We start from the raw sequence: 18,409 nt of genomic DNA, 5'->3' as shown, positions 1-18,409 counted from the left end.
ATTATCATGATTCTGGAACAAGTTTTTGTGCAGTCCTTGTGTGAATGTTTTCCCCATGACGATGAAAGTCTTTCTTACCTTAACAGTATTTGAACCCAAACCAAATGTACTCTACTCGTCTGAACCCAAACAGTGGTCTTTCCCTAACTCTAACTAAGACATGTTGTGCCTTAATCCTACCACACCTTGATCACAACACAAACTGGATTTATTTATACATTTGAAGTGACATAGGCCATTAATTTGTCCAACTTGTTCTCAGATCTGAAAACATGAACATATATAAATCTGTGAACATTCATGGTTCAGTTACAACATATAGATTTTACACCAAATTTTAAATATAGTAATCCTGTGTTTTGCAGAAATAAAGTGAAATGTTACAGTGTGAAAACGTAATCAAAATGCCCCTCAAAATTCTGCTATCTGGACCGATACTTAGTTACTTATTCTCATAGATTTTTCACGTGAACCTAAAGAGGAGAGTGCTGCTCAATCTTGCTTCCAGTCCATCCCAGTGGCCAGTTGTGATATTGCAGCAAACGATTCCACTGTGGGCAAGAGCAATTGTGATGTCATCACAATGTAAAGTTCATGGGCCCAGAGGAAACTGGCAGGCAGGCCAGTGCTGGAAATTCCTCTTTGCATAATCAATGGGCCACATAACCAGGAAATTAACACGGAAGCTAGAAAACTTTTTGGTGTATGCACTAGGCAAGCAATTCTTATTGGTTTGAATGGGTGCCATCATTGCATCTGGTATTTAGTTTTTCTAGGTAAATCTATACTTTTTCCTGACTGTGGCTTTCCATGAAACTTATTTGAAATTTGATTGCTTCAACTCTTTTTACTGCTGGCAGCTGAGCTGGCATGTTGGAGCAGGGTTACTGGGCAGTTTAAAGGGAAGGTTAATAAACATGTGTACCAACTAACAAAACATTGACAAGTATGAATATACTGTACTATTAACATTAGTGTATCCACCATCATATAGTGTCAAGTTGTATTTCCACCATCATGAAAAAAGAAAAAAAATGTTAACAAACCTTTAAGCTATGATGTCTGAAGAGAGGTTATGAGAGTCAATGTAATGTTATTTATGCTGTCTCTTTTTGTTACCACATCAGTTCTGAATTGTAAAGCTTGGCAATGTAAGCGATGAGGAAAGATCAAGGAGTTCACTCTACAAAGATATCATGTAGATGAAACAGTAACAACTTATTTTCAGCTGAAAGACCTTGGGATTTATGTAGAAAATAAAACATGTTTATAGATGACACATAAAATATACACATACAACTCATATGTGATTGTGATTGTATTTGTGTGTGTGTGTGTGTGTGTGTGTGTGTGTGTGTGTGTGTGTGTGTGTGTGTGTGTGTGTGTGTGTGTGTGTGTGTGTGTGTAGGTACATGTTTGGATGTGTTTGTGTGTTTGCTATGCCCTCACCAAAGGGGTGGCTAAAGGCAGGGATGTAATGAATAATTGAAAAAAAGAGCTTGACTTATTAAGGTAGAATTATGCTACTTGGAGTTGCCCTTAATTAGCTGACCCCCCCCAGTTCACAGATTTACCCTCCATTAAGAGTTCACTGAACGACCTGACCTCTGACCTCCACTAACACTCAGCAGTATTCACACTCCTTGCATTCTCAGCTTCCATGTCCTATTCTCTGTCAGTCTGCATCTTTTATTCATCTTCCTTCCTCTTTCATTTTGTTTTTAAATTTCTCGAGTGAAAAACAATATGAATATTAGTTCTCACATCATAATGAAGCAGAAACACTATAACTCATTTTAATGGGATGCTAAATGTTGATTTCGGTCAGAAATTTCATGAATAACAGTAATAATCTTTTTACTTTTAAATAAGCAATGTTGGTGGAACATTTTTTAGACTTAATGAACAACATTTGCAACAGCAGTTCGTCAGTGAAAGTGACAGACTAATTTTTATATCAAATAATAGTTCATGATGAATAATAGTGGCAGTAGAAGGAGAGGTTTGTGCACAGTGTGAGTAGAAAAACAGATTCTATGTGAGATGGAAGTGAAAACAGAAAGGACAGAGCCTATGGCAATATTGAACATTATGTAATGGAAAAAATATTGACAAACACATGCAGAGCCAATGATGACAGAATAAAGGCTTGCTGCAGAGTTGAGACTAACCTGATGTTGTCAAGGTGTAGTGTTTTAAAAGCATGGACATCCTCCTTCGGGTGAAAAATGATTGTTTATTTTGCATCATGTTTGCAATTTAAATGGGGGTCAAAGAGAGTCCAGACACATCCTGTAAAGTTGCTAGAATTGATTCGAGGGAGATTTATGAATATTTTGCTAAATCAGATAACACTGTGTTGCTGCTCCAGGACCAATCGCATTTTTGTAATGTCATAAGTTAGTGACTATTTTCACAATCTAGTAACTAACTGTGTTTTGCCTGCTGTTTATGCAGAGTAAGTAGTGTGCAGTAGGCTTCACACTGAAAACGGCTGGCTGCTGAGGCCAAAAACTATCCTATGAGAACCGTCAGACTGACCCAGAACAGTAAAGTTTGGCCCAGACAGCTAAACAATGAGCTGAAACTCACTTTAAAGCATATGGGAACTGTAGATTTAGATGTTGTTTCATGCTGTTATTTGAAACATTGTTTTTTTATTTAAGAACATAGAGTTATAGCCACTTACTGAAATGAAGTACAACAATTTAAGGGACATGCTCCAATTAGTCAAAGCAGTTAGTGTACCACTGTTTATAACATGAAAGGACATTTTGTTTGTCTGTTCTGGGCTACTGTAGGAACATGGCGGTGCAACATGGCAAACTTTCTAAGTGGATCCATTCCCTCTGTAGATATATAAGGCTCGTTCAAGGACAACAGATACACAAACATTCTCCGTTTTAGGTGATTATACAATAATGAAAACATGATTATATATATTTGATTCCTTTCCTGCCCCTAAATCCACCTGAATTCCACTCACTAGGCCTTTAACCAATCCTACAATGTCTACCCCTTGGCTAAGTGAAAGAGATGTAGATGTAGAAGATATACAAATGTTTTACTCATAGATCTCAAGAAAAATGGTTTTAGATTGTATGGTTTTCTGTTGGATTTTCAGTTTGTTGATGCTGGATTGGCAACCTAAGCCTGTAATCAAACTGGTAAACACAGAAGTAGCATAGAAAGATCATATGTGAAGAAGCGCTGATCTTGATGAGCAGGTCAACGCCTTACATGGCAGCCCGTGTCATCAGTGCATGAATGTGTGTGTGAATGAGTGAATGTGTCATGTGTTTTAAAGCGCTGCGAATGGTCGGTAGACCAGAAAAAAACGCTACATAAAAGCATGTCCATTTACAAGTCCATTTAGCTGTCGCAATTTTTGATGTGTATAGTTACCATGGTTACGTTTACTGTTCTTGTCTGTCATAAGGTTAGTCGGAGAGGAACATTGGCTGTTTGAAAATAACCACTATCTGCTGTTATTGCTCACCTGTCATTGCCACAGCTACCTTTTTTACTTTACTGCTGAGCAGTAGCAGACACTGGCCTCACTTGCATGTTCATTATGACACTGTTTATTGTCAGGGTATAGATTAATTTAAGATAGCTAAAACATCACACAATGTTGTGATATTACCTTAGCAAATATATGTGAGAAGATTTACAGTAGATGGTTGAATGCCAACATTAATCTTGGAACTCATTTATTGCTTAAGATAGCAACACACAGATAGACATTGACATCACATCTACATTTACAGTGATTCATAATAAGACAGTGGCTTCGACTCAAGTCATTTTATTTATATAGCCTATATCATGAATCACAATTTGCCTTAAGGGGCTTTACAATCTCTGGAGGATACAATGGTCTTAGATCCCTGATTCGAATGGTAACTTCAACCAAAAAAAAAGCTTGAACGGCAGGATAATGAAGAAACTTGACTGAGGAGGTATCCCCCTACCAGTACAGACAGAAATGCAATAGATGTTGTGTGTACAGAATAAATTCACAGAAAATCATAGTATACACCATTATAATAACAGAAAAAATTAGATTGTCAAACCAGGGGAAAATTGGAGAGGAGTAAGTGGGATTTGAGCCATACATCCTCCTCTCCAATATAGAGAGGAAGTGGTGTGGAAAGAGGACAGACCACACAAACACTGAAAAGGACAAAACCATTCAACAGAGAAGAAATTCAAACAAACACACCGACTGAGAGAGAGATGTGACAACATGCAAACAAGGACACAGAAGGGGAGAGGCTGAATATCCTTGAGGACAAAGATCCAGATCAGTGACACATTTTTTCCTGGCACCAAATGGTGGTGATTCACCAACATTTGAAAAACAGTTCACAGGATACAAATTAAGCCTCATCAAAATGTGGCCCCATTACAGGGTAGTTGCATTGTGCTAAAGATGGTTTTCATGAACACAGTTCACAGCCAGAGGTAGCTGCACCTGTTAAGATATCAGGACAATACCTGACACCAAAAGCTCTTTGGGCTGGATGAAATTTCTTCAAGGAAAATCAAAATTAATTTTCCTTTGCTTCCATCCTGGCACATTAGAAAACTGTGAAGACATGGAATGATTATATTGTGTTTTTGCTGACATCGACCATTGGTGGCAGCATGAAAATTGCTTGTGGCAGTTGCCTCCAAAATGAATATGTCGTAAAAACCTTGAACCAGTGGAAACGGGAATTCATTGATTAAAGTAATAACAATGCCATTATTGATCCCGCATATTGATCAGCTTCTTAACGATCCACTTATTGATTCCTGAACAAACAATGAACAAAGAAGACAGAGGTTTCCAGCAGTGTAGACACGATTTGAACAGTCAGAAAGAAATGCTGAGATCGATGAAAGGAATTGATAAGCTGTAAAGGATATGATGGAACGGATTTAAAATTTGGAACGAGTTTTCAAATGGAGTCGGCCCTGATTCCCAACCTTATCAAGGACTGTATGAGGCACTGACAACCAGTAAGGTAAACCCCAGGATGGCTGAATGTCTTGCATAGAGAAGCCTCAGCGCAAGTGAGGAAAAGGAGGAAAAGGTCCATTCTGTTACCTGTTGCCTTATTGTTAAGATTTAATTTATGATGGAAAACACAACCCAGTTTGTCATGCAGTTGTAGGTAAAGTGTCAGTATTGAATGTGTTGCCATTGGAGGGAACAAGAACATGGCAATCCACTGATCCTGCCAGTCCTTTCATGAGAATGGAGATCCAGAATGAGGTGGCTTTCATAAAGAGGTGGGTCAGTTGTGTATGTTGTGTGTGCTTGTCACCACTTTCTCAGTGTATCCTGCTTAGAGACACAGAATGACTTCATGCCAAGAGGCAGTCCCTTGCTTAAAATGGAGGAGGTGGACCCCATCTGGAGTCCAGTTGGGGGAAGTAGTAGATCTGTTGTATGCTGCGGTTCTCATAAAGCCTGAGGACTAGACATCCGCAGGGGTTGATGCAGTCACGATGCTGCCTTACGCTTTTCTTATTGTCTGTCACATCTGTTCTTCACTGACAAGAGATAGATTTGGGAAGCTGGGGATCACTTTGGTGCATCTGCTATGATTTAAAAGTAGCAGTGCATATCAAATTGAAAAAATCAGCATTGTGAACAAATGCCAGTATAATCACTTTGACAGAAGATCTTATTGATTAATGATGACATTCCTGAAATATCATGATGTGCTGGACCAGTGATTTATTGTATTTATTTACATTGTAAATAATGCATATTATGTAAGATAAATAAAGCTTCCAAGGGTGTGTTGTTAATGAAAAGGATTCCTGTCTTCGTCCTTGTCCCTGTCCCTCATAATGCTAGATTGTATTTTGCCTTCTTATGCTGTGAAGGTTACTGGGAAACCTTTATACACGATTCTTCCAGTGCTTGGCAGAGTAGTAATAACTGACCGATTGGTGGCACTTTCAAGGCTTCAGAGGCATTAGCTAAGTGGGGTAAGCAATAATCATAATGTTAGTATTATTCACACGATAAGGTCGCAAACATAGAACTCCATGAATGATAATACGCCATACCAATTGCTCTAAGAAAGGGGATTAGTGTTCTGTTACCCTAGAAAGAAGTAGATTAGATTTCATGAAATGGGAGGCTAGAGGTACGGGTAGTCATCCTGGTTTTCCTTTTCGTTTGGAGACACGTTGTTAAGGGAAATATAGTGGTCTACACTACATCTTCATTCACTTAAAGATATAGCCAGCCTAAATAAGGTTTGCCTCAGTTTCCTCGTTTATTGATTGGCGCTTTTATCTGCTTCCATCGTCTGTCTGGGGTTTCTGTCAAATTGTACAGCTGCAGTATCACATTCAGTGTGTCACTTCAGCTTTCATAGTTTACAGTTAGACAAGTAAAAACCAATTTCACTTTACATTTCTCTTTCGAAAACATGTTCAAATCACAAAAGATAGAAAATCCTCCAAATTGTGCTTTAGCCAGAATCTAAATGGGATTTTTTATTATTCAGCAAAAGCAATGATGAGCAATGTCATTCTACATGAAGCGTTTCTTCATCTTTTTGCCGCTATATCAGTCCAATGCAGTTCATTTTGATTCACGAATTCTGTTAGTGGTTGGGACGAGAAGACAAGGACATGATAAAAATTCAGCAATGATTGATATGCACATCTCCTTGCCTGTTTATTTTTTCATGATTATTTTTCATGATTAATTATGGTTTTAATTACTGCCAGAATGTCCGCATCAATATTCCCCTCTCAGTATTGCTTGTCAGTAAATATATATTCTTCCGACAAGACCACTGGAAGTCATACCCATAACTGCTGTCATATATGCTTTATTTGAATCTTCCCATTATTTTAAGATTTGCTTCCACTGATCCCATCCTGCGGTATATAGAGGAGGAATGTCTATCATGTTTCTACACAGTGGCCCCAACAAACTCCAGGGTGTTTCGAGGGGATTAATTACAGATTGAGCTTTGCTTGCTTGAAGCTAACAGAAATATGTCTTGTTGTGTTATAGTGCAACAGAGCTCATGCTCATGTAGTTGCACATTCTGCAGTGGTGTGTCTGAATGTATATGCATTTCTCAGTATGAGGTTTAGTGTGTATTTGTTGCATTTCCACCCCTGTCACTCATTCTCCTGTGGTGGAATAAAAGCACAAAAGGCTCCCTCCGAGACCGGTGTGTCAGATCCCTAGTCTCCATCACTGTAGAGAAAAGCAGAACAGGCTCACAAGTCTCCACAGCAAACAGAATAATTAATTTTCTATCAAAGGAGATCACGCCATCAAGGGTTAAGAGAGGCGAGCTCCGGAGGGAGCATGTGTTAATGTCGTTTATGACTTTACAAATTATGCATTATAGGCAGAAGAAGAATGGAGCCTCGAAACATAATTGCATTGATTCCTCACTGATGGCTACAAATAATGACATTTCTCTTGATCCAGGGGAAGAACAGGATGGGTTGTAAGGCCCAAGGGCATGCACGAAGGCTCTTACATGCGCTTAGACTCTAGCTCATGATGCCTTTTAAAAACATTATATCACACAGGCGCGTACACACATACACACACCAAAAACATTTGCCTACATACACATTCAGGTCATCGTCTTCTCCCATCTAGCCCAGATGCAGACGAAACCCACACTGGCACCTGTGCAGAACACAGACACACAAATCTACACACACAGACTTATTGCTTCATCTCCTCCCTAGCTCTTAGTTTCCCCTGGAGGGTTCAGTTTAGATGAAATGTCAGTTTTAATGGAAATGGCAATGGAATAACAAAAAGCATGTTTTCATGTATTGCATTCCAGTGAAGAAGAAAAAGGTGTTTCGGCTGGATGGCACAACTTGGGCATTTACTAGTGGCTCATACAGTATATGGTGTTAAATTCTGCCCAAAGCAAAGGGCTCTGCTTTTATAGCTGTCATTTCAGAGGAGAGAGTGAAGTTAGACTGTTTGTCTGAGGTGCACTACATTATGTAGAAATGGAGAGAGAGGTTTAAGTGTCACATGAATACACCAAAGTGTTGGCTTTGGCAGACAAATCCACCTGTACAGGCCATCCTGTTCACTTCTCAGCCATTGTCCCACATCTGTTCTTGCATTGGTGGCAAGGGAACACTACAGTGGTGCTTGGAAGTGAAAGTTCAAGAATAGAGAGGATGTCACTGGACAGGTGTGTCAGTCTTCATAGATTCTATTGAGCAGATAGGTCTCGTCACAGAGACACAGACACTCATCGCTAACCCTTCAAACATGATAAGGGTACACCCATTATCGGCATGCACATATCTCCACGCTCTCTTTGGATGACTGCTGTATCTCTGCATCTTCAGAAACACGTTTCTCTTTGAGAGAGCATATCTCAGGGGCTGAACATTATCGTTTCATCACTCATCAGCACGGCTTCAAAAGCCCCCATCACATGTTGAGGACATAAGGGGATGCACTCATGCCACCAGTTGGCTTTCAATATGTTCTCTCTCAAAAGGCCTCTCTGCTACAACTAAAATGTCTGATTTCTTGTCATTGTTCCCCAATTGTTCCATTTCCTTCTATGCTCAAGTGTTCCTATCAACCTTCTTCCTCCCATGGTTTCATCATTTTCATGAACCAAAGCAGCTATTGTGCATCACTTTAAGTGGCATTCATATGTGTGTGTGCACATTTCTGACTGGGTAACACCAACTCGCCTTTCTGGTTCTGCTCCATTAACTCTCTTTTCTAGTCTTTAGCTTTGTTTGGATTGGTGTCATGCCCCTAATCCCCACACTGCACATGAAAATGGACCCCCCTCTCCTCCACACCAATTCCCCTCTGCTCTGCTATGCATTGCTCTTTTTTTCTGGCTCTTTTAGCCCCACTCCTCCCAGTTAGTCACTTTCTTTTTTTGCCACCTGCTTAGATAATCATAATTTTTTGACTTACATAATATTAATACAACTCCACCTTTTTTTGATTAGGTATATTTTTTTAAATATATTTGCCTTGGGATATTTAGACTTGTTTTGTAGGAAAGACATTTGAAACTAAGTAAAACCACACTGAAAACAGGTGGAATCATCACAGCCCATTTGGCAGGAATTCTTCCCTCTCCTAAATTAAAATAGGTATTACGACACAAAAATGTATATGAGGCTAAATAAGGTGGACATTTCTTGCAGTGCTTTCGGTCTCCCTCTTCACTTCCCCTGTTCATCTTTCTGCTCCACTAACCACTTTCACTCACAGCCCTGCTTTCCTGCTCTCATCTGACAGTATCTGCTGACGAGGGTGAAAGTTGGAGACAGGGACAGAGAACCTCCAATCTATCTGTCTGTCCACACTGCCTTCCTTATTCTTTTTTGATACCTTCATTTATTGTCCCCATGAAGCATTGCCACCATGTTCTCCATTTGACATGGCACAAACATGTTACACTAAATCAAAAATATTGACAGTGTTGTTTAAAATGTTATATACTCTGCTCCTGTCAGACAACCAGCAAGTGAGCTGTATCACCCAGCAGCTAGTAAGGAGGCATAGATAGACGGATTTCAGAGAGAGACCTCCTCTTCATCAGTGTCTTCCTCTACCTCTCTGCCTCTTCGTCTATCTATGTCTCCTCACTAGCTGCCTTCTCTCTTCACTACTTCTTTTTTCCATCCTTGTCACTGAGAATGACCAGGAATCCCCCAGTTAACCAGTCAGGTTGTCCCAGTGCTCTGTGTTCAGTACCAGGACAGACACAGCCCAAGGTGACTGTATGTAGAACACTCCTCAGGAGATGGGGAACACCTGCTCAGACACACACACATACACACATGCATCAACAGGATATCGTTGACTTTGTTCCCCATCAAAAGTAGCAAACCTCTGCAATGAAATTGTAAATTGTCATTGCAGGCAAAGCCTTTTGGTTTATACAAAGAGACAGGTCAGACATGTTTAACCCTGTCGTTTTCCTTGGTTGATGATGCTTTGAGTTCTGATCTTTATCTCCATATACCTTTAAAAGGTCAGTATGGGCCATGATAACCGGTTTATGCAACATTGATCTGCAATTGAACCTGATTGTTGCCAGACGGCGCCCAGCAGGTGGCCTTGAGGCATAATCAATTTATCAGCAACTTTAATCGACAAGGACCTCTGCAATAAAGACAGACAGTGTGTCCTCAGGTAATCCAATAGAGCCAGCCTCTGACACACACGTCTGTCTGTGCCTGTGTCTGTGTGTGTGTGTGTGTGTGTGTGAATGTTAACATTTGTGTGAGTCTGTGCCTGTACTCGTTATGTGTCTATTTTCTCCTTCCTTTATGTCTCCATGAGACATAGTAGGTAAACTATGCACCATATTTCATGCAAAAACCCTAACTTTGATAGTATTCAAGCGAGGGAGCCGATACTCCTGTTCTCCACTCTCTCTCCCTTTATTTTTCCACTTTCTGCCCTCTCTCTCTCTCTCCACCTCCACATTCACCATCCATATCTTGTTGTGTAGGTGAAGATGAGTTATAGTGGTCACAGCGATGCTGCTGATAGATGAAGGTGAACTCAGCTCCGGCCTGCACCGGGAGACTTTAGAGGACACAGAGGCTGCCATCCATCCTCCCAGCCACCTACATACCGCTAAACTTTGACTGCGCACTCCGTAGTGCATACTGGAATTTCTATTGTGCGCTGTGTAGTTCTATGAAGTGCCTTGGTACACAAACACACTGTAGTATCCTGCTACGCCATACATTGAGAAATTTCTGAATAAACAGTAATTCAGTGTGTCAGACTGTCGAGGCAATTCATTGCTGTGTCTCCCTCAAATGTGATGTGTTGGCAGGAAAGATTATAAACCAGAGGTGCACACTATCTGAGGTATCATCCCCACGCTTCATGCATCAAAACATATTTATGAGTTTACTGTATACAACATGCTTTCAAGCTGTGCTTTTCCCAAATCCTGTGTTGCAACACCTCCAGTTTATTACCCCATTCGCAGTCAGTGGCTGGTTGCTCTAATCAACCCGACTGTTAACTCAACATATCCCAGCTTCAGTGTTCGGGCAGTTCATCTTGTCATGGTTTAAAGGACACCCGTTCTGCTCGTATTATCGGTATCCTACTTCTGTGCCACACCTGCTCCTTTATCAGCCACACGATAGCAAGGATGGTGAGCAGTGCCCCTGGGAGAGCCCTGAGTCCCACTTCCTTATCCTGTGCGCCCAGGTGTGGCCCTCCACCACATCCGCTATCGGCAGGAAATTACACGCACCTTAAGCCCATTACCACTTCAAAAGGAACAGGCACAGGGAAGTGGAGTTGGGTCTTCCCATTAGTGCCCTGCAGCATGCAGTTGTGCTGTACCTGTTTCCCCTCTCAAGAAATAATTAATAATGGCAAATTCATTAGGCTGGCAACAAATAGCATATAGGTCACCCAGGGGTCTGATGGTGTAGGTGAAGAAAGGTGCTACATGTAAATGTCAATAAGTCTTATAGCATACACTCTATTGAGCTGTAAATCTATTTCAACAGAAAAGGTGTATGAGAAAAATCCCTCTCAGGATTTATTGCTACTCTTGCAAAAGCTACAGATTAGAATTATTTATTGCTGCGCATGTTGCATTTTTGACTCATGAGTAGACTCCATTTTCCTGTCACCTGCAGTTTTGATGGCACACCAGAAAGCCTGATTATACTCTCTCCGGTAACTAGATATTTTACCACTGGCTGACATGCACTGCAGTTCAGTATAAAAGATGCATATCCATCAGTGCTGGAAATGTTTACATGTAAATGAATGGATGTGTGAAATGAGAAAATGGTGGGAAGGGAGAGAGAGTTTGAGGCTCCGGGGGAGAAAGTTATCACCGCTGTCAGCAGAGTTGATCTGCGTGTCATCATGGCTGCTACGTTAGTTTAGGATCCATCACTGCAGAGGAAATGTTCTGTCGCAGTCACTATGGAAACAGAATCAGGAAGTACAGACAGTGCTGCCCCAAAGTAGACAGAGCAGGATGGTGAGGACACACACAAAATTGAAATTTCTTCCAAGTGAAGAAAAGAAATAGAAAAAGAGATGCAGAGATATGCTTGGTTGGACAAGCAATGCGATGCTTGACTGAAATGATTAAATTGTATCTGGCGGCTGAAGTGTGTGTTCATGTGTGTGTGCTTGTGTGTTTGTATGAGCACATATGCTTCCATGTGTGAGTGTTTATATTTTGTATGAGTCAGTGCAGAGGAGTTGAAAGCATCCTTGGGTGTCATAAAACATTAAGGTCTTGTACTAATCTGGCTCTCATCTCTCTCTCTGTCCCGGCTAAACTGACTTGCCCCTGGGAGAGCCCTAATGCAACACACATGCTCAACCTGCTAAATATTTCAGTTTGATACTCGGCCCCATGTTGGCACAAGATCCACTTTGACAAAGGTGACATACTTGGCTTGTCATCATTAGGAAGTAAGAATTGAATTATGGTCCTTTTACATGAAGGAAGGATATCAGGACCAGATCACACATATGGCTCTGGTTCCAGCAGTACATGTCAAAACAATCTTCCGTCTTCTTCCAGTCCTCAACTACACCCATCAAAGACAGAACAAGGAATGTGAAATCCAAACTTGGATCGGGAAACTTTCCAGTACAGCGTGTTTAAAAAAGAAAAAAAGAAAAAAAGGAGACTTTTCCTGTGCCTATGTATAGAGTGGTCAGTCAATCCATCGGCCCCTCGAACTTCTTTTATTGTTTGACATCCATGAAGGCAAAAGATGGTAATGGGGCGACTGGTCTTGGCACCTTCTGCTATCAGCTGACAGACTGTACTGTGCTGCGCCATAATTGCAATATTTTTCATAAGCAATGACAGTGACAGAAAATGCCTTTGCCCTCAGACCAAGCTCTCTTAGTCAGGATTGTTGGCTTGTTATCTAACTTCAGATAAGCTTCATACCTGTGGGACAGCCAAATGACATGAATGTTTGTGAGGAAGATTATATTAGCAAAATTCTCAGATTATCGATATGGTTATATTGTTTAAAAATCTATATAGTCTAGATCTATAACTGTCTATATACATTTAATATATTAACCATAAGCTTGTACAAATGAGTAAATGAATCAGTGAATAAATAAGAATTGTGTTTTATAAAATTGTTTTTTTATGCGTCAAAGAATCCACATGCATTTTGATATTTAACTGTTAGTTATACCACATCAAAACTATTAAGTTTAAAGGTGCCTTAATTAGAGACACTCAACTGTCTTGTGTTGGCAAAAGCAAGCTGGTCCTTATCTGCTATTACAATTTGGAATTGGCCAGGTTTAACATATGATATAAAGTTCTGTTTATGTATGATGAACAGTAAGGGAGAAAGTCAGCGACATTAATCAAGAAGTGGAATCTTCAGCAAAAGGATAAGGTCACGTTCATTTAGGCACAAAGAAGAGGGGAACACAAAACAAAGCCATGTGAGGAGACAAGACTGTAAACATTCATTTACTAGATCACTTTTAGCACAAATTTTGAGAACATATGTTGATCTACTCAGACACTGTGTTTTTGTGCTTGATAGATGCAGGGAGTTCTGTCCTCACTTGAAATTGATAAATTATGTATGATATAATTCCCAGTACCATATTTAAACAGTATCACCCAAAGTGTATTCAGTTTGGTCCATATATCACCAGCACATTACTCTGTACTCTGAGTAAACACAGATTCTCTATGCATACAAATGTTGACCTTTTCACTATCGAGAAATACTTGCCCCACAAAAACTATAGTTACAGAATAATGTACATGCATCTCAAGACCAAGGACTACTCATTTGCTTTTGCCATATACATTTCTTGTAAGCCTATTTTCTTCCATATCAAGTAAGTGATTCTGTAACTGCCAATATACATATATTCCAGCAAGCCTCACATGGTTCCCAACCCATGTGCAATGGAAGGGCTTACTTTTAGTCTTTTACACCGATGTCTTTTTCTGCAGGACTTATATCTTCAGCTCTCACTAAGATTTTCATGAGTGTCTGGACCCTGAGTCTTTTCATAAGAAGATATCAGCACAAGGCTGAACAAAATAACAGAGATGTGCTGTTTTTGTGTTCCAACCATTTACAGTATTCAGAATTGCTTTGGGGTTGTTATGCATGGTGCAGTTTGCACAAATGCAGATGCTCTCAGTACTCAGTATTCTATAAATCCACATGCAGTTAGCATTGAACAACTCTCAGTACGCACCATTCTACAAAGAAATTGTTAATGTGCCTCTTACTGTTGCTGAAAGATGGTTGAACTTGAACCCTGTATCATATACATCCTCTTTCTTTGAGTATTGGCCATTTACCAAAGCCTTTCATTATCAGTTACTACTACTTCTATTTGCAGTCATATCATCATGCAGCATTCTAGCACCTAGTGCTCAACTCAAATTGTGCAAAACCTGGAGTCCCCATTCGTTTAATGGAACTGCCTCTCATTCTCTCAATAAAGAGAAGCATCAGCATCTTTCAGCTGGTCTGCGGGGCTCATTTAAAGGGCCTCGGGCACAAGATGCTTTATCTCTCTACAGGCTATGCTTCCTGCTGATAATTATCCTACAGGCTTTCGCATGACAATCCAACATTTTCTGCTCAACAGTGAGTCGCCTGTGGATTCTCCATGATTCTTGTCTTTGGGGGGATTATGTGGGGGTGTTTCAGTATCTGCCTGCAGGAGTTGCTGGTGTAGAGGATGCATTATAATGGTCTGTAGAGAGGAGTAGATGATATTAACACATATCTACATCAGCATTAACCCCAACAGCCAACTGTGTCCATTGTTCATGTCCCGGAGATGAGACTGATTAACATTAGATGTAAATAGACATGTCTTCATCACATCAGCATTGTTTAAAGGTTTATAATTGAGAGACAGGTAAATCAATTAAAGTAATGCAGTAGGCTGATGTCCCCATGTTTTCATTTGGCAGTAGATGCAGTCTATTGGGGATGATGAGATGATCCTGCTTTGTTTTCTTTCTGTGTAATTTATTGTTCCTGGCACATGTTAGTGCACTTAGATGTCTTGGCAGAGAATCTCTTTCATTGGGCAAATGTTTCTTGCTTTATCTCCAATCTGAGCGTATGTTTTTGCCTTTACTTCACTGAGGGTCTGTGGTTGTGCCTGTTCCTACAAATTTCTGTCTCAAATCTAGTACTTAACTCTGCTGCTTTGTATAGGGGTGGTTGTTAAAATGTCTACAGCCACAACATTAAAGGAGTAACAAGTGAAGTACTGAACAGTGTTCTGCTGGGAAACCTTGGGCGCTGGGATTCATATGTATCAAGTACACCGCCACTGGCAACAGTACTCCCTGATGCCCCATCCCCAATGCACCCTGCCAAACCCCAAAGCTTGAGGTGAGTCCCTGGCCTCCAAATTCCTTCAGTCCCAATCTGATGAGCATCCATGGGCGATCCATGGAGACTCAAAGGATCTGCAACCCTGCCCAGGCAGATAAGCACACGCTGTGTAGTGCTATTGCTATGATGGTGTGTACTTGGTCTCCAACAGTGTTTGAGTGGATGATGCCTGTCAAATGGCATCCAGATGAATACTAGGACCAAGCAAAACATAGCCTGCTTACAGAATGTTCAGTGTAATTCACTTCATCTGTCTTTTTAATGTTGTGGCTGATTAGATAGGCTTGGTGTTGTGATGTCGTTTGAGACAGGCTTTTACTTTTCTGTGTAGATTTGTATCAAAGATGTCACCAGAGCTGTACCACTAGACCCCTGCCCAGGGCCTTTAGTGGCAGATCTTTAATAAAGAGTGAGCCTCCTGGAGTGTTAGTTATGTTTTAGCAAGGAGAGATTGGAGGTTTGAGGGTGTTGTAGCAAACAGTCATCTCTCTCCTTGCTCTCAGTGGGAGCTAAGCAGTGTGATGGATTAGGCATGAGGAGTGTCCATTGGTTTAATGGCAGGTCCAAGGCAGCCTGAGGAGATGGTTTTAATCATATTTGCCTCCTCATTACCCTCCCGTCTGCTGCCTTAGTGCTGTGCTGGGATATCAATGGCAGCCAACTGCCCCCCCCTCGCTCATAGAAGAACAACACATATCCAAATACTGAAAGCTATAAACGCTCCCCATGAACTGGGGCCATCTTAGAAAGCTTTACTGTGTTTACAGACGCTGGCAAGGAAAGTCAGCAACACAGACAAAAGCTGTAAATACACAAATTTCCCTTAATACGTTTAATACAGTGTAGATAGTTCTGATGTAGACTTGTTAACAAGGATACTCATGAGATCTCCCTTGTTATACTTGATGTAAACATGGTGATTGTTATATCTAAAGACAGCAGCCACATTTTTTATCTTTACAGCAACCAACATTTCGAAATGTAAGATATTTTGATGCCTCAAAAAGAAAGTCATCATGTATTAAAATACAAGGGGAGTTTTTTGTGGTTCTGAATTAGCATTGAGGAGTGGTGGCTTTTCCATAATAAGCAGAGAAGTGACCTTGACAACAGTGTATTGGGGATAGACAGCTGGTTCTTATCTCCAAGGAGACCTGCTGGAAGTCTGCTGTGTGACAGTGATGCCTATCATTCATTTAGCCACGACCTCGTCCTCCTTCACCAACATCCCAACAAATACAGTCTAACAGCATTTAAAACTAGGTGAGAAAAGTGCCTTTCAATGCTTACATATATTTAAGCAACAGCAGAAGATGTGCCTACCTCTGTGAAAGTCAGATAATATGCGTAGCACTGTCTGTCTTCCTTCAGTATCCCTCTTACTTTAATTGCACTAGTAAGCCTTCAGCTGCTTCATTTTCTTTTTTGAGAGGGTGGTTCAAACAACCCAGTTGATTATTGCAGCCCAGGACCTGGCTGTTTTTTGGTTTTGGTGCTAATCAAAGTTTGTTGGGCCACTGCAATGTGGTTTTGGGGCATGAGGAGTTAGGTCTAGTGCTGCACATGTAAAGCAAACCATAAAAAAAGCTCAATACTGAAAAAAACTGGTAGCCGTTTTAGCTTGCTATCTTCCCTGTCATATCACAGTTGTCAATTTGGATTTATCCCCTAAATGTTTTCTGTCTCCCTCTTAATCTTGTCTTCCTGTATTTTCAGGGAGTGCTTCAGTCTTTCAGGCCCCTTCTGTCATTTCTCTGTGGCTTTTTGTATTTTTATTGAAACGTCTCCCTGCTTGTTGCCGTGAGCAGTGTGAGGGGGCTAATTGCATTTCGAGCAACCTTGTTAATGACAACGTTGTAATGGCTTTCAGCTATTATTGAATTGACTTTCAACATTGCCATTTTAGTTTACACAACTGCCATTTGCTTAAAAGCTTTGCCTCTGTACTTCTGGACAAGCTGGCATGGTTTAATATGTGCATGTGATAACAGGTTTAATGTTGTGAATAAAATGAGTTTCCAGAAGACTCCATGGGGGCAGATTTTTCAAGTATGTTTTGGCATCGGTGCAGTGCATGTTATTTTATGAAGTGTGCAGGTGTCACTGCTATTTGTCAATAGAAAATGTTCTTTAGGGGATAAAGACTTCACCTCGACCACGCATAGCAAGACTTCCCCAAGATAGCAAGTCTCTTCCCCATATATGCACTACGTATGTTTGTATCATTAGCACTTCAATCAAAGCATTTATGCACTTAAAGTATCTTTGATAAATAGCAGTTACAATCCAGTTGTTCCTGTATTTCTTTTTACTCTATCCATGGTGATATGTTGGGGTTTCCCTCTTGTGACAAATGTACTTATTGTAAGCTGCTTTGGACAAAAGCGTCTGCAAAATGCCCTAAATGTAAAAACCCAAAAGTACTAAAGGTCAATTAGAAGAGGTTTTGTATTAATGGATGAGATATAAAATTCAACAGTAATGAAATCCGTTAACATATTTGCATTTTTGCCATGGCTTTCCACAGATTTTGTCCTTCAGCTTCAATTAAAACAAATATAGATATAATGGACATGCACATTGAAATATTCTGTATTTCTGCGCCCACCATCACGAACTTCACTTGCATCACACTCTGTTAAACTAATACACTGATGCATATTAGTTCCACCTTTTTGCCCAAGTGCTTCATTGTGCCAGTATTTATATGCACACACTCATCCACAGGTACTCAAAACAACTTGTATTATGAACTGCATGGCTAAACTTCAGTGCAATAAACCGTGAAAAGAAACGAGGAGCTGAAATAATGATTACTTTAATCACTCTGTGACTCCTCCAAGACAATCCACCATCGTTCTGAAAGACTCGGTTCATGTTCTCACCTCTCTCCCACGTTGCTTCCAATTCTGTTTCCTTCAGTAATTGATGAAAGAAGAGTTTTTACTGTTAAAACTAACTAAAACGTATCTTTATATCACCTTTTTACTTAGATTTAGAAAAG

General features: G+C 40.3%; 1 protein-coding gene and 1 long non-coding RNA gene across 6 annotated transcripts in view; both read left to right on the top strand.

Annotated features, from left to right (window-relative positions):
* LOC119022980 (cadherin-4-like) overlaps window positions 1-18,409 on the top strand; it is a 244,394-nt gene that overhangs the window by 86,370 nt on the left and 139,615 nt on the right. The window lies entirely within an intron of this gene.
* Window positions 10,047-10,779, top strand: LOC119022981. Its single transcript, XR_005076134.1, has 2 exons — window positions 10,047-10,180; window positions 10,503-10,779. It is a non-coding gene; the product is annotated as an uncharacterized LOC119022981 (long non-coding RNA).

Source organism: Acanthopagrus latus, chromosome 7, assembly GCF_904848185.1.
Source record: "Acanthopagrus latus isolate v.2019 chromosome 7, fAcaLat1.1, whole genome shotgun sequence".
Classification (NCBI taxonomy): Eukaryota; Metazoa; Chordata; class Actinopteri; order Spariformes; family Sparidae; genus Acanthopagrus; species Acanthopagrus latus.
The sequence above is the reverse complement of the archived record's forward strand: the minus strand, read 5'-3'. Positions and strand labels throughout refer to the sequence as shown.